The following is an 18,587-nucleotide window of genomic DNA, read 5'->3' on the forward strand; positions in this document are numbered from 1 at the left end:
ATTCAAGACATGGGGGCAGAAAATGTATATATTTATATAATTTCATATAGTTATTATCACACGAAGAGTGCCGTTTTTTTCCTCCAAAAGTAAGCATGATCACAAATGTGATATTGATTTTATACAACAGTTCAATAAACAAGAAGTTAATTTTAAGAGACTTACGTTTTAGACATCATATTGCCTGCTTTTGTTCTATTTCTCCAACAAAAATAATTTCAAACACAGCCGCAGCACCATTTTACGTCTCTGAGCAATATGACGGCGTTTCGTTCCTGAATGAATCAACCGTTTAAATGATTTGGTTCACGGTAAAAATGCCCATAAAAATAAATTTCTATCACTGCTGTGAACAGACCACACAGAATATGAAGACTATCAAAAAATCAGCAGTCAGCTGTCCACGGTAGTCCTTAAGATATCAGGACAATAACACACTCAGCAAAATATTGTCTAATTATCTTTATCGATAAAATCCCAGAAAATGATCAAGAAATAATTTTTTTCAATATTGCACACCCCTAATTTGTTATTTAATTGATATAATAATTTATTGATAATCATTGTTTAAATTAATATAATAATTAATACTTTTGACTCATCCATTTTCTTAACAATGGTTTAAAGGCTGAAATAACTTTATCATTTTATAAAACTTTGTTTTTGTGAAAACTATCTGAACAGTAATTTTACAGTTTAATATGGTACTATAGACATTGCCCTACCCCACCAGTGTTGCCAGACGTACGATAATTATCGTATTTGTACGATAATTTTGACCTCTGTACGATGTACGATTAACAATGAAAAAAATCCCATAATGTACGATAATTTCAAAATTTCAGAACATGTTTTTTCCAAAGTCAACCTCATCAAAACAAAGCCATGAAATCGGCTCATTACAGACGCTCTAAATGGGTTGGTGCACACCTCAGGACCCTCAACATCTGACAACACGCAGGATTGATGACAGCGACTCAGAGGTGGAGTTTGGACCTTCCCACAACGTATGCCTGTGGAACTTTGATGCGGAAAACACGGATGGAATTGCGGAATCCAGTCAACGGAATTTACTGTATAACTAATGATATGGACTAGTATCTGTAAATATTAAGCCGCAATTTAAGCAAAAAGGCTATTTAAATATAAATCCTGCATGTTCTGTGTCTGTCTGAATCATAGTATATGGTCTGAATGAATGTCATGCGGTTTTGTTTACTACACACATACTGAAGCGCGCATGACGCTCGCGGTGATTTCAGCATCTGCCTTCTCACTAAATAGGACATAAATACATGAACAACATCCCCAGAACTGCTCTGAGAGTCAAAAATATATAGTTTCTGCCAGAAATGTATTACTATTGTTCAGTAGAATGTACGTACAACTACTACTACTAAAATTATTAAGGAATAATCACAATATTTCTTCCATGTTTTAATTTTAACTGTAAAAATGATGTTGAATTGTATACGTTTCATTATTTAATTAGACGTGCTTTTGATTAATAAAATTTAATTTAACCATTTAAAAAGGAGTCCAGAAAAATTTAAATGGGAAGAAAAAAAAACAGAATCCAAAAAAATTTAAATTTGGAATAAAAAAAAATAATAATTTAATTTGGGAAAAAATTAAAGTATTTCATAGTGCCCTAGCATAGTTATTTATTTATTGTGGTGATTTGAAGGTTGTGTCAAAAAGTTGTTGTTCTAGTCTAGTAGATAAATAGCCTTATTTTGTACGTTTTTACTCGTGTACGGTAATTGTCTTCCAAATACGATAATTTTGAGCTTCTGGTACGATACTTGGACATTTCCAATCTGGCAACACTGTACCCCGCTCATATGGTATTAATTTTATTTGTGCAGGTCTTAAAAAAGGTCTTAAAAAGTCTTCAATTTGAGCTTAAAAATCCTGCAGAAACCCTGATAAAAGTTGCAATAGTTTGAGAATATAACACGTCAGTTCTAAAACAGACTTGCATCAACATAAGTCACTTACAAACCATCATGGAGCTACGGCCTAGATTACAGGGAAGACTCTTCAGTAATAAATGATTTGTAACCTACACTGCACACTCACATATCAAGAAAGAGCCCAGTGCACACAACAGACCACAGCACTCAGTGAGGAACACCACCACCACCTAAAAGGGGAATAGTCTCCCTGATCAGTCAAGGCCTGTAGCAAACAAATTAGTACAAACAATCCTACACAAATCACACAATTTACAGTCAGTCTTAAACACAATACACTTTCCTCCAATTGCAGAAAGGATAAACCGAAAAATAAAAAAAAAGGTAGCACAATATTAGGAAAAATAAAGAAAACAAACTACTTCAAAAAAAGAAAAGAAAACCCCTACTACAACAATGAAAAATAAATCTAAATCAAATGAATAACAAAAATATTTGAGATAATACAAAAAAAAACATATAACTCAAACGCAATTAACACATGGACTCAATTACAATATAGCAAAAACAAAATAAATGGTTACGCTTTATTTTGATAGTCCACTTTAGACATTCTACTAACTATAAGTACAGTTGAGGTCAAAAGTTTACATCCCCCTTTCAGAATCTGCAAAATGTTAATTATTTCACCAAAATAAGAGCACAACAAAGGAAAGAATTCAAAACAACTGAAATTAGACAGCACTGAGAAAAACAAAGAAAATCAAGAATCAACCATTTTAACGAAGACTACGTACTTTAACATAAATAAATGCAACACAAAATAGACAAACACGCAAGCCACTAGAAGCAAACATTCACACAAAAGGACCAGACTCTTTTGGCATGGTTCCAACCACACAACCGTAACCCAACGACACACCGAAATGCAATGCAAGTCAATGTAGAACGAGACAGCGGTGATATCCACCCTGCGATCTACACCGAAAAAAAAGAAAAACGATTAGCACAAAAATAATCTACTCAACGGAATAGAAAAACAAACACCCACTTACCCAATAACAGCTGCGGGAACCTGGATATATCTGAATATTTAGTCTCAGCCTATATACACAACAGCTGCCAACGTCACACAAAACATTAACTGAACTAAAACACCGATAGCGACTCGCACCTACATTCACGGTCGATAAGCAAACAAAATACATCAAATGTGTACCTTAAGAAAGACAGATTCTCATTCCGCAGCAGAGCAGAACAGCCACAACAACAGATGGGTTGGAGAACTCTTAGATTTCAGATTTAATATCAAGTATCGACCTGGGAAGGTGAATGTTGACACTGATGCTCTCTCCAGATTCCCACTAAATATAGATCAGTATATCACAGAGTGCACAGAAGAACTGTCCAGTGAAACAGTCAAGGCAACCTGGGAAAGAAGTAGGGCCGCTGAGCAACAAGATGTAGCCTGGCTTGCAGTTCTCAACCTGTCACAGAAAGATTTACCTGAATGTGGTTTCCATGCGTTCCAGGAGGAAATGAATCCTGATGAATTGAGGGAAACACAAAAAAAGATTCAGATATTGCTAGGGTTGGGAATCGAAAATCGATTCCAGAATCGGATACTTAAGGTCAGGAATCGGATACTTGTTGTCAAATTCAAATTTCGATTCCGCCTATCGATTCCTATGCGCTTTTTTTTCTTCATCTGTGAGGACCGGACCTAGCGATCTGCAAGGACCTTGCTCGCTAATCTAAGCGTTCCAAAGTTTGGCTACATTTGTCGATCACACCAGTGTGATTTGAACATTTAAATTTGCGTTTGCGCTGCCGTTGACCTAAAGAGAGCAGCTATCTGTCATGAATGAAACAGCTTCACAGAAATAATGATACCGTGTGGCTGAAAAGACTGTTACAAACATTCAAATCACAGAAGTACTGGGATAAAAGTTTATAGTTCAGATATAAACTCTGATGTGTATGATAGCGATTAAAATAGAGTAAATCACCTTTTGAAAGTAATTTGACACTTCAAATGAAGATTTATCGGTTACATTGTTACGCCAGTAGGTGGCGAAAAGAGGCTGTTAAAATATATTTGTCTTTGAATCATACGAGAGATTCGTTCAGGAACGCTGATTCATCCAGTAATGAAACAAGTACATTTTGAGTGAGTCATTGAATCATTTATTCATAAATTACATGTGATTTTGTTTAGTTGTCTAATGTTTTTTCTTCAGAATCATGAGAGAACCACAACTTCCATTGGGAAAAAAAGCTGGGAAAAAAACTCAAATTTATCCAGAATCATGCAGTTCTATTTTGCACACAAACAGCTCTTAAGGAGTCCAGTTTTCATGTAGCCTGTTGATTTTTGTTCATGGTATTCAGCTCCAATAAATGGTTTGCAAAAAAGAGACACAAAATAAATGTTTGATGTCATTATTAAATCACATTGGAATCTAAAAGAATCGGAATCGATAAGCAGAATCGGAATCGGAATCGATCAAATTCAAACGATACCCAACCCTAGATATTGCAGATTATCAAACTGAAGGAATCTAATGCTGTGCTTACTAGTGATACAAGAAAATGAGCTAGAGGAGCTGTCAAAAAGCTTATGCATGAATGGATAAAGCTGCACGAGGGAGGAGATATCCTATTTCGTAAAACCGAGCAAAGACGTCAATTCATTCTGCCTAATGAGTATAAACAAACTGTTCTCAAGGAACTACATGACAACATGGGCCATGTTGGCATAGAAAGAGTTCTTAGCCTTGCCAGAGACAGGTTCTATTGGCTGTTCATGAAAAGAGACTTTGAAACGTTACACGACAATGTCCATGTATAAAACAGAAAAGCCAGTCGTACACGCAAGAGCTCCAATGGGCAGCATAATGACCAGTTCACCCTTTGAGCTTGTATCTATTGATTTCTTACACCTGGAACGCAGCAGAGGAGGGTATGAGTACATTAAAATAAGTCCGAAAAGACAGCAGCTGAAATTTTTTTTTAAATGACTTTATTCCTCGATTTGAATTTCCAGCCAAATTGCACCATGACCAAGGACGAGAATTCGAAAACAAACTCTTTAAGACTTTGCAGCAGCGTTCTGGAGTGAGCCGTTCGAGAACTTCTCTGTATCATCCACAGAGCAGCCCTGTTGAAAGGTTCAATAGAACATTACTACAGATGCTGAGAACACTTGAAGAAGAGGAAAAAGAAAGATGGAGGGAAGACCTAACGCAAATTGTTCATGCTTACAATTGTATGCAACATGAACTGGAAAAAGACCATCTATATAGTGAAATAACAAATAGTCCAGTGTATAGAGTGGTAGCTGAAACACAATCAAGAGCGTTACACCGGAATCTTCTACATCAAGTGAATGACTTACCTGTTGAGGTATCTTGAAAAGACAAAGAAGAATGACGGCAAGACAAACACATACAAATCAGTAACACAGATACAGATGATTAGGAGTTCTCATGTCAGCACAATACACTTTACCCTAATACATCCTAATCTAGTAGACCTTACACTATCTTCACACCACCGCCTACATTTGCCTGTTGGGTATCTCCAATGACTGTTGGGTACTAAAAGAGGGAATGAAGGAGATATTATTGTGAAAAATGCTGGCATGAGCCATCTTTTCTTTATTGGGGAGTGTGTGATACACCCATGTGTAGTCACAATGGTGATGTCTGTTTTGTTATTATTTTCTTTATTATTTATTCTTATGATGAAACTGAAAAAAAGGAAGACAATTCTTTATACTGAGTCTTTTGGTTTATTCATCACTGTTAAAGTGCCCCTATTATGGGTTAGGAAAGTTCATGTTTTTGTTCTGGGAGTCCACAACAACAGGTTGACATGCATGCAAGGTCAAAAAACATTTTCATTGTCTTATTATATGCATTTAATTTTTTACCTTATTTGCTCAACGACTCCCAAACGATTCGTTCAACGATTCATTTTTCCAAACCCCTCCTTTGCGTGAAGCTAATCTGCGGTGATTGGTCCGATGACCCAGTCTGTTGTGATTGGTCTACTGCGTGCAGCACATGTGAGAAACAGAACGCCCATCAACAATACTGGATTACGGTTTATCAAGTGTTGAAGATTTGATAGTTTATGAACAGACAACATGGCTTAAATTTTGCCTTATCAATTTCGAGCCCGAGTCCGACGAGGAAGTGTCCAGAATTGTTGAACCAGAAAGTCAAGCGCAAACACGACTGGATCAGGACGTTTCTCAATGGTAAGTGTCAGTATTGTTTATGGCAGTTTGATGTATGCGCGTAACAGTTGAATTAATTTACAAATTTATTTAGGTGCACGTGTGGGAACTGTATCAAAATGCCAAGCGAGGTTGAAAACCTCGCTTGGCACAAAGAAGTACGACAGGTAGAGAATTGTTTCTGCAATACTTGTGGTTTTGACGCTTAGTACATGTAATGTATGAGAATGTAATGGAACGCTATGGAATAAAAGCACAATCCTAACGTGAGTTGTAATATATTTTTTACGCAAATATATACATATTATGTATATACACTAATATATATTATCATAGCAGCTTGTTCTATTGTTCTACATTTTTTCACCTTACAAGAAGGTTACAAGAAGAATTAACCAGATTCCAGTCCCACCTACATGCATGGTACACCATCCAGACTTTGAACCAAATTATCTAAATCAATATACTCTGCAGAACATCTACAACATCTATAGAAGCGACTATAGGGGTGTGGGAATGGGGATTGCCTTTATTTCATCCACAAATGGAGAGGAGTGCATAATAACTTCATCAAAGACGAGCTTCAGTAGCTCATCAACATAATCTGTAAGAAAAAAAGGGACATTACCAATTACTTGTTATATATATATATATATATATATATATATATATATATATATATACACACACCGGGTCCGGTTTTAATGCCCGTGCTGTGCATTGCCCTTTTATGGATTTCGGGAACACCATTTTGTACACCAACTGTCCTGTTGATGTTGTGGCTTGTTCTCTGTTTGCTTTTTCGTTATGATGAAGCACAGCAAGGTATAGTCTACAAAAAGAAAATAGACAGTAAATGACAGTCGCACTACAATGTTTTTATAATGTTCTGTAAAGCTGTATTACCTGCACAGCATTCCCTTTAAAGGGAACACTACATTTTTAGGTGTAAAACGTAGAATTAGGCTGTGGAATGCCTCCAGGGAAGATGTCTGAAAATCATGACTGAGCTTCTCCACATCCTTGAGCACCCTCTTGTTGCATAGTACTTTCTCAATTTTGTGGATAGCCAGCGACCCTGCATTATTAGAAACTATTGTCAGTAATAGTAAAACTTGCTTTTCAAAAAAGTAACTCACCAATTTATTCAATAATAAATATTCTTGGATGTAATATGAAATAGACAACACTTTACTCAAAAAATGTAAGACAGACAAACTTTTTTATAACAAGTACCTCGTTGAAACCATTTATTTGGGTCCTTTGATTCTGTAAGTGGATGTTCACACTTGGGAAAGATGGGATTGTCGTGAGTGTGCACATTCTGGAGGTGGTTGACCAGTGAAGTCCATTTAGCCACCTTCTCTGGTCCTGATGTGGAGGAATCATCAATTCCTCGTCAATCCACATTCCTTGTTTTTAGGCAGTTTCTGTAGTTTCTTAGACAAACCTGATATACACAAATGAATCGATAAGTTAACGGAAATGCATATAATGCTCACTTCACTCCGTAAATTATTATGTGATTAGCAGGTCACACACTAACCTTTCTCGAAGTGCCACACATCATAGAACTGGGTTATGCTGCGTTCCCTAAAATACTTCTGGATCTATGGATGACGGTCGGTGACAATGTAATTCACTTCTACACTGTAAGACTCCAGCAGATCCAGACATCTCTTTAGGCCTTCCTTCTCCATGTAGTAGCTACCACCAACCTCATTGCTCTAGGTATGCAGCATAATATCAATTTTTCTTATACAAATAACTGATATACTTTTATTCATTCAATCATGTTCTCTATTCTATTAAGGTTACACACCTGAACAAGCTGGAGGTCCACAATAGTGTTGCTGTGCATGTCCATTAGCGTGTAGCTTCCATATTTGGATGAATGCCCTACAAAAAACAAAAAGATGGGAACGTAACTGTGCTTCAACATGTGATGATATCATTTTCACACATATACAATCAATAAACAAAATAATTCTCTACTTATGACAAACTTGTGTCTTACCTGGGGAGTCTGCACACATATCTCCAGCTACAGCAATCTTTCCTCTGTCTTGTAACTTCTGTATAAGGTTTCGCTGTTCACTTTTCCACTTATGTACAATTGCTGGCTCCAAATTCCTGCAGTGTCTCCGGAATGTGTCGTACTGGTAAATGTGTAACTCCATGGCCTTGCAAATCTATGAATGTGGAACATTAAAAGTATATTTATAAAGAATATAAGCAATTTTGATGTTATCCCTGTTGAAAAAACCAGCATATGCTGGTTAGGTATGTTTTGACGCTTGGATGCTGGTTTAAGCTGGTCCTTTGCTGGTTTAAGCTGGTCCTTTGCTGGTTTATGCTGGTCCTTTTGCTGGTTTATGCTGGTCCTTTGCCAGCACATGACCAGCATAAACCAGCAAAAGAACCAGCATAAACCAGCAAAAGGACCAGCATAAACCAGCAAAAGGACCAGCATAAACCAGCAAAAGGACCAGCATAAACCAGCAAAGGACCAGCTTAAACCAGCAAAGGACCAGCATAAACCAGCAAAGGACCAGCTTAAACCAGCATCCCAGCGTCAAAACATACCTAACCAGCATATGCTGGTTTTTTCAACAGGCCGTAATCACTGTGTATCTCGTAATGCTTACATTTTATGAAAAGTTGACCTTTTTAAACGTTTGCTGAAGTTGTCCCGGACGGCTGCTGACGTTAGCCTAAGTGAACACTTTCGAAGCTAATGTTAGCATGTAACGTTAAAGCTGAAATGATTAAACGTATATAATATTGACAGATATTTAACTTAAATATTGAATTTCCATATGGTAAAAATACACACTGATACGCCTATATGCGGCAAAAAGGCCCATGTGCGCTAAATTTCGGACCGCTTGGTCTAAATCCAAATGTGTTCATTTTGTTGTTTTAGGTTAGAAGACAATGGGAAGAATACGTCCTGGGGACCTTTTTTTGTTAGCTGGGAAGGCCATGTCCACACGTACACGGGTATTTTATAAACAGAGTTTTTCCTTCTTCCGTTCTTAAAACCTCCGTCCACATGAAAACGCATACTATGAAGCACTGTCAAGAGTAGGGGTGCGCCGATCCGATACTCAGGATCGGTATCGCTCCGATACTGCCTCTTCTGCTGGATCGGGGTATCGGTCAGACGAGACCAATCCAAATCCGATATTGTGCGTATACTATTCGGTGTTATTGTTAAGCCCCACGAAAGGCACAAAATCGTCGTTAAATTCAAGTTCTCGTAAACCCTTCTCTCCGCTACGGGCTGCGGCTGTCAGTCATCCTCCATTCAGCGTTCAAACGGCGTGTCGCTTTCGGTTACGACAGTCAAGACAATAAAACTCTCTCTAAGATGGTACAATGTTCCTATTATTATACTTGATCTGTAGATAAACATCAGTGGTTTTGCATAATCTTCACAAGCACAGTAACTGAAATTTAAAACTTAAAAGAAAAGGCTCAATAAACTATTGCACAGATATCATACACTACGCATCAATGTCTCTTCCCTTTGTGCTTTGAACTTTTATATGCAGAGCGCTGCGCTGTGACTCCGTGTTGCTTCAAACGCATCATTCTACGCACGGGATGCGCATCCGCGCTTTGTGCCGCTCTGTATTGGAGCCTTTCATGTTATAATACTTTTGCGCAATGAAAGATTGTTAATAGCCTTTCTTGTTCTGTCTTATGTATCATATGTTGCTGCCTCATTACTGTGCTATAAATGTAAAATAAATATATTTAATTTATTGCATATATTTATATATAATTATATTTACTTGTTTTTCATGAATGTATATTACAATACAAAGAGCAATGTGTAACATTTGACCAGATTACACCTATTTACTTTTATTTCCCCCCCCACTAAATAATGTTTTTCTTCTCTAAATGTTTAGATTTTATAAAATTATTGTGAACTCATCATTTTTGTAGAGTAACTCCAGCTGCTGAATTATCCACTAACTTTTAGTTTATGATAGCATTTTTCTCATAGATTATGATTATATATTTTTTTATTTGTTATTTTTCTTTATAATGAAGTTGTCTATATTTAGTAGATTGTGTGTAACACACAAAAGAGTGATGATCAGGTCAACACACACTGAGGTATAGAAAAAAAAAAAAAAACTGTGCTGTATCGGATCGGTATCGTCCGATACTCAGAACTTTTGGTATCGGATCGGGAACGGTTCAGAAAAAATGAAATCGTGCCACTCCTAGTCAAGAGCATGCCAAACCAACAGGTGGTGATATAATCTCAACCGTAAAGCCATGTTGGCCAATCAGAAGCCTGGAAAAGTCTCCAGTAGGCGGAGATAACAGCGCAGGCTCTGACGTCACAAACCAAAAACTACGGTTTCGCTGTCTACACGATAACACTGCAACCGGAGTTTTTGAAAATCATAACCCTGGCAGGCGTTTTCAAAATGTTCGGTTTCAGTGACCTGGTCCTGCGTTTGCGTGTGAACGAACGGCCAAACCGCGTAGAAAAAGCTGCGGTTTTAAAAATAACTGCGTTCGTGTGGACAGGGCCTAAGCCTGTGTCAAGGTTGTATGTTACTAGCGGTGTTTACATAGAAAATACTTCAGCTGGTCAACACTGACTACAGTATACGGTGCTTTTTATCACTTACGTTGTAGTGTACTAATGATGGTGCTCCACTCTGTTATAAAAATAAAGACTCGATGGTGGTAAACACCCAAACAGCCATGGTATATGCGTTAGCCTAACACAGAAATGTATCGATAAAGTACTGCAGTTTGTAGACAAACATATTGCTCTATCATAACTCCAAGTAATAACAACGACAAACATTCACTCTTCATCGACACATTTCTTGACAATTGCTGTTAGCCGGTTAGCCAGAGACCTACAAGCTGCGCGGAGCAAACACAACTAAATACGTATTTTGCATGCTACAGAGAACATGACAGCAAATATTTTTACTCATACTTACAGGTTGTGATTCGGAGGAGGGAGAAGCTGGTCCAAATAAACTGGGTACTGATCCTTCCTTCAGTAACAACCGGTCTGCGAATCCCGCGTTGTATGCATTTAGGTTGCTGTTGCAGTCGTCACAAGGTTAGGGCTATACTGCTTGTGGTATTATTCTAAAAATTAACTTTAACCATTGACTCTTCACAGCCTCGTCCTTTGGCAGTGAAAAAAAAAACGGATTTATCCTCACATTGCAGAGCACAGCATCTTCGAGACATGTTGCTATCAACAGGAATCCGCTACAGTGTTTGAGGGAGGGGTTCAAGTTTTCCCAGGTCTGCGCGTGCATAAATATGCTAATGTTTCATGTTGACGTCAACATAAAACAGCAAAAGATTCGTTTTAAAAATGACTTCTTTCAGTGACTCCGAGTCGACTCTTTCTTTTGAGAGATATTAACTTTATACACGGTGTACTTTCAGATTTAAAACTTTAAAACGGATGTTTTCAATCACTTAGAGCTGTGTTACACACTGCATGAAAGGTAATTTTAAAAAATCCATAATAGGGGCACTTTAAATGCTGGGTTTGAAACAAAGCAGTTTCAGCCAGTAGGGGGAGTGGATGTGCAAGGTTGTCATAGTGATGCGCTGTTTACTCCAGACACTGATGAGCTGCGACTGAGCAAAGCCACTAAAATTGCTCTTCCTTTTGTTTCTTCTGATAACTCTGGTTTCACACCACACATATTTTTGGTAATCTGTCTGTTTTCCGCACGCCGCGGGACCCCTAACATACAGTATCTCATAGAAGTGAGTACACCCCTCACATTTTTGTAAAATCAGTGTTAACCTTGCATAGCTTTCTTATAGCTTTTGTCATTCAAACCTCAAAACCTAGATGAGAGGCACATAAAAAGCTACAGTCCAATAAACATTGCTTTACTACAGTTAATTAATGGTTAAAAAAGAAATCAAAATCATTTACCACATATGATTACAGCAAAGGAGAAGGAAGGATTTGAAAGAAGCCAAAGACAGCTAGAGCAGAGACGAGTGACTATGTGAATGATTGTCACAGATAGCCATCCTGGAGTGATGAGGTTCCTCAGAGAGAGTAGACCAAGCATTTTGCACACCTTTGATGAATGGTACATGGCAATAGCCTTATCTGTTAGTTGAAGTTCAAGGAATACCCATAGCTAAATGAGATTAAGAAAACATGGAGTCATAATAAAATTTGACAAACGTCTTTCATATTGTCTATCTGTCAGACTCTGTTCCATGTTTCGTGTGTGTCCTGCTCCCCATGTGCCTTCCCATGCCCTTATTTGGTTTGTTTCCTGTTCCTCCCCTGATTAAGTTGATTTCTTCCCAGGTGTGTCCCTTGATGTGTCATGGCTCCCAGGTGTGTCTCGTCATCCCCTCCTCCTGTGTGTGTGTATATAAAGTGTTCCCAGTCCCTAGTTCTCTGTCCGATGTTAAAGGTCTTCGTGTGAACGTCTTCCTGAGTTCGTCTCCCTTGGTCCGTGCAAATAAAGTCCTGTTAAGTATTCTCCAGCGTCTCCTCGTTCCTCGTGTGTGTGCAGCCCGTGACACTATCATATTCACATATATGTCTATCATATTGTAATGATTGCTTTGTGTGCTATAGGTGTTGGCAAGAAAATTGATGAGCTTACCAGTAGGGCTGTCAAAATGGCTGAAAAACTAAATTCGAATTTTGTACTTAAATATTATCAAAATTCGAATTATATTCGAATTTAAAATGCATAATTTCAGTTAGGGTGAAGAAAAGCTTTCCTGAGGCCACAAGAGGGCGCATCATTCAAAGCATAAGATAACATGACTATCTGCGGGAAAAAAAGTGCATAATTATAATTGGTTTATAAACATTATTTTAAACATTAAGTTGCTTAAACAACTATAAACAAAACAGCATCATGTATGTATGCATAGTTTAATACAAAGGGCGGAAAGCCAATCACACAGAGTACATTTTTCATTTAAAATCATGAGATGCAGTGGGATGGGGAAAAACCCGCCATAAAGTCTCTATTTTTCTATATCGTTTTTTTCAAAGTTAAACTTGCATTAATTTTACATGGCTTTCTAAACATGCGGCTCTTTTGTGCGAGACGCGAGTGCAACAGTAATAGATGTCCGTCTAGAAAATGCGTGAAATATGCGTTCTGTGTGAACGGCTTGGTTTCGGTTTTGATGTAAACAAGATCTTCTCCACATTGATGTTCTCTTTTTCCGCTATATTTTTAATGAACAACGCAGCAGCGCCGCATCTATCCACTTCAACTGGATAGGCTAACAAAAACATTATAATGCAACGACACTTACATCGTCATCGCATCTCGTGCGCCGCTGATAAGGCTACTTCCTTAAAGCACACCTAAAATTAGAATGCAACGTTTTTGCATTCGAATGTGGATTTGTATTTTAAATTCGACGAATATTCGAAATTCCTTTTTTTTTTTTTGACAGCCCTACTTACCAGACAGAAAAAACAACAGAGAAGTTGGCTGCTGGGGAAAAAAATCATTCTTTATCACCTTTACGCGTGTGGTGCCTCGTCATCATCAGGGAAGGAAATTTTTGCAAAACAGAAATCCCTTGTCAACAATTTACATGGTATCCGTAAGCATAATGGGAAATTCCCAAGATGCCTGCATCCATCTCTTGTTGGTGACCAAGCAAGGCAGTGGCTTACACCAAATAATGAAAACCTTTGACATTTAGTGCAGTTTACTTGTTATTTTGGAGTAATGTCTATACTAGTGTTTTATCAGTATATTTTATATTTTCTTTTCCATGTTAAGATTAGGCATTGCAGCATGTGAAAAGCTCACTCAGGTCACCTTGGCACCTAAGTTTCTGAAAGGCTTGGAGAACGTAAGTAGTGACTTTGGATCCTCAGGACTGGATAAAAATACTCTTTGGCATTCTGCAGATACTGGTCTTTGCACAGTTTATCAAAGTGTGTCTTCATGCATCTTGTGCGCTTATGAGTAAATGAAGACCTAATGCTCCATAATAGACTTCATGCCAAAACTTCCTTCTTAAGCCCTATTTGGATGAGATTAGTTTTACATGGAGAGGTGGTGTAAAGTAATTATTACCAGAGCTTCTCAGTGATTTTAGTCCCATCCAAATGTGCCATCTCAGTAATCATTATGGACAATGTCAGCAAAGATTAAAATTTTTACCTTCTGTAAAAAGGTCTAGAAAAATTACCTCAGATAATGCTAATCCTGTACAAATAGACCAGCTATATGTGACCATATGTGCATAAATATTCTGTAATTTCCTGTTTAAAAGTAGTTTTCCATGATTTTTCAAGTATGGTTGCACTTGCCGCTCCATCTGAAAGCACGTGATGGAGATTTACTATTAATCACAGAACCGGCTTTACTGACAAGATGCGCATGACAATCACATGTGGCATTATTGATATATATATTATATATATAACGCAATATCGCATTTTGCGTAAAATTAAAAATTGACTTTTCAATACCGACCAGATACAATACTGATTTTGGCGGAAACTCAATTTTTTTTTAAATGTATCGTTTTGTGTTTTACTTTTTTTTTATTTTTTATTTATACTTTAAATGTAAACGTTTATCACGTTTTGGAACCAAAATCTTCATTTGTAGGATAGCACAGTCAGCACATCCCATTAAAAAAAAAGGAAAGGAAAATGAGGAGGAAGCTGCCACTGAGCCGCAACCCAAAAGAAAAAAATCTTTAGCAAGTTTATTAAAAAGAAAAGCAGGCGCTGCATCAGCTACACTAACTATTCCAGAAAAGGTGGACATGGAAATCACTACCTATGCTCAGGAGTCCCCCGATAACGCAGAGCAGAATCCTCTCATTTGGTGGAAAGATAACCAAATAGGTTCACCCTGTTGGCAAATGCAGCCAAAAATACCTTTGCACACGTGCAACAAGCTGCGCATTTGAGAGGGTGTTCAGCACAATGGGGAATATAATCACCCCGACAAGTTCCCTTCTTAAACCAGAGATGGTGAACATGCTGGTTTTCCTGGCAAGGAACATGTAAGCTATGCAAGGACTGTCACCAACAGCCAATTTAGTGTTGGTGCATCAAGAGCACTCATTCATGGTTTGTATAACAGATTTGTTCTGTACTCCTGCATTGTCTTTACCTTGATCGCAATCCTCATCCATCAAAACTTTACAAGTGAGAAGCAGGTTTGCTTTATTCAGCTGTGAAAATGCAATTTGCTTACCGTAGAGCGGTGGGATGTTTTGACGTTCCGTTCGGTCTGTATTTCACAGTTACTCCTCCCACTTCTGGTAGTTTTACTGAGATTTCTTATCCCATCTGAATTGGCCATTAATATTACAGATGTCCTGTGGTAAAATTTACATTACTCCATCTCTGTCTAATGCAATCCCCAGTAGTTTGCTGCCTAGCATGATTTTTATCTTGGAGGACACGCGAGGCAATGTTTACAGTCTCAAAAATTTTGCCCTGCATTACTGTCAATTACCGCTCCATTGCTCTTTTCAAGTAATGCATAGTTCTGCATGCTTACCGTGGTTCTTAAAGAGAAGAGTGGTTTTACTGAGCACTTGTAAAACATCCACATTGCGAAATCGCAAAGATACATTTCTGGATGCCCAACACGTAGGACATCGTCACTTCAAAGTGTGCTGGCTAGATGAACTGGTTAGAGATGTCCCTTTAACAGTTCCCACTTATTTATGCTCCCAATAAAAAAAAAGACAGTTTTTGTGCTGTGTCATAATATTCACGCACCTCTGTCACATTCTAGCAGGTGTTGTTAAGAACAAGATTTAAGTTGTGGGATGCGCAGTAGATGGAAATTGTTCTGGGTTCCCTTTAAATGTGAATGTGTTTCTGAACGCCAGAATATGCTCCACTCATTGCACTTGCACTGTCATATCCCAGAGCTTGGCACCTGTGTATAGATATACTTTCAGTCTCTAAAAGCTTTACTATTTCATTTTCTAGCCCCAAAGCACCGTGTTTATGTACTGCAAGGAAACCCAAAACGCTCTCATTAATCTCACCAATCTCAGTTGGTGTCCCATTGTGATGCTTAATATTGGCAACATATCTGAACACTTGGCTCAGCTGATCTATTCCGGAGATGTATCGTTTCCATTATAAGAGTGAAAGTCAGCATCTTTTATTTCATTTACAATTTGGTGTGTAATTTTTTAAGTGAGCATAGTTATGAGTTCGTTTCGAATGCAAGAACTCAAAAAAATTATCCTGCTTTTCTTTCAAGCAGTCTTGGCAATATAGGGTCATATCTTCAAAGTTCAAAAACCATTGTTTTATTAATCAATTTTCTCCCATCTCACAGACTCTGAAACGTCTGTCATAGCAAATCAACATATGCTGTTGTGAATAATTAAGCGAAGCGTCTTCTCATAAGATAAGAACACGCAGTCTCATGAATAATTTAATAAGACACCGATGTGTCATTGATGTACTATTAGTCCATCAACACAATGTAGATTTTAAACCCGGAAGATGAAAATAGCGCAAAAAAGCTTAAAATGAACCAGTTTTCTCCAACAGTTAAAATTATCGGATGCTAACATTGTCTTCTATGATGTGCAACACAAACACCTCTGCTAAAATCTCAAAAAAAGTAGTCTGGGGTTTCATGACCATTTAATGGCAAAGTGGTTATATTTCTTTTAGTTTCTTTATTAAGTTAATTTAGAAATATGTTTGGAACATTTTATGTTTGTTAAATTCAAGTTTTTTTTGTTTTGTTTTTTTAAAGTAATGACCAAGCGGCCAGCGGCGGACTGAGTTGAGCATATATGTTTGATAAATTTAGCCTTCTCAAATCAACATGACTTGCCTAAAATAAAATCTATAGACATAAAACACTTCATGCAATTCACAATATTAATTAAAAAATTTTACCTAGATAAATGTGTGCTGTTAGACGCATATACAGTCGTTTGTGCGGAGAGTGGAAGCTGAAGCGCGCTTTGCAGGATATGTAGGTTAATCCGTAAAGATGTATTTCTCTCTAAAGGCGCGCATCCTGAGGAGATGGCGAGTCAGGATCGTCAACTTCATCTTGTGACACTGACTCAGAAAAATCTCCTTAGTATTTTATTTATTTATTTATTGTTTTTGTATTTTGGGCTTCTGTGCCAAGATTGTGTTTGCATGCAGTACAAATAGCCTACGGCGGCATTTTAGTACCATGTTGAAAAATAAGATTAACGTCATAAAATTTTAAGAAATAGTCAAAATTACGATAATAAAATCAGGTTATAGGCCTATTGTGTTAAGTTAATGTGAGAATTCCACCTATACTCCCGCCAAAAAAATAAAAAATAAAAAGTCTGTGGCATCCAACCTGTCATTCTTCACATTTAACATAAAAAACTGCAATAAAAGGTAGGCTTATTGATGTTTTTTGTAACTCTAATTGACCGATTTCATGAAACATTCGTTTGTATTAAATTGTTCAGATTTTTTCAACATGCATTCAAATATTTATTAATGTTTATTTCGTGCTGCAAATATTAAAGAGGAAAATATCATTGATTCACATGCTGCTTGAACTGAGACGAACATAGTTATCTCACTACAAATTTAGAAGTGTAAAAACACATTTATTGTTTGTAGTATTTTATTATAAAGTTGACAGAAGGCTGACACTTTGTGTTTTAATATAAGTAACAAAGCTTATTGCGATTATTGGGTGGCTTGCGTGCTACAAATGATGAATGGACTTGAAAACGTTAAATATTATTTCCAAGCATTTATACCATAAATAAAACAGCTTGTGAATACACGGGTGGGGGCCCGGGGCTGACTTGCTACGCCACTGCACACAGACCCTCTCTCCAAAAAGCCAGCAAGGCTTCCAGTAAACTCAATCCATTTCTAAAACAACAAGCAGGGAAAACCAATTTTCTCTTACATTTCTCTTGCCATAAACACTATCTACTGCTAAGACGATGGCACCATGATAGAAGTGGAAAGAGTATTTTTTACATTAATCCTTTTCTCCCCCTTAAAAATAAATAAGTAGATATACAGTATGTTTTTTATTTGCTCCTCTAGGCATAATCTAGTTAATTTGGAACACAGATTAGATCATTTCATTTTTTGAGTGTGTGTTCGCCTGTTCGGGAAGTTGCAGTGACAGAAACAGTGACATTGCAAGTGTAATCTGGCCAAAGGAGAACTTTTGTTTTATATTTAAAGTTAATTTTAAAGCAGCTTATTATCAGTGTATTATGTAACTGTTACCCCTTATGGCTCAAACGAGGTTTTGTTCCATCCTCCACGCTGTGCCAAATCACACCATGAGCGAAGCAACTGGATTCGCAAGACCACAAGATTCACAAGATTGACTGGGTGGCCGCGATCAGCTCGGTGGATTCGATTCGACGAAGGAGCGGGCTTGCGGCAACCACAT

At 37.5% G+C, this 18,587-nt stretch overlaps 1 pseudogene; it reads right to left on the reverse strand.

Annotated features, from left to right (window-relative positions):
• Positions 1-6,659: 6,659 nt before the first annotated feature.
• Positions 6,660-8,339, reverse strand: LOC107708272 (uncharacterized; annotated as a pseudogene).
• Positions 8,340-18,587: the final 10,248 nt, after the last annotated feature.

Source organism: Sinocyclocheilus rhinocerous, unplaced genomic scaffold, assembly GCF_001515625.1.
Source record: "Sinocyclocheilus rhinocerous isolate Xijiao unplaced genomic scaffold, SAMN03320098_v1.1 scaffold356, whole genome shotgun sequence".
NCBI classification, from domain to species: Eukaryota; Metazoa; Chordata; class Actinopteri; order Cypriniformes; family Cyprinidae; genus Sinocyclocheilus; species Sinocyclocheilus rhinocerous.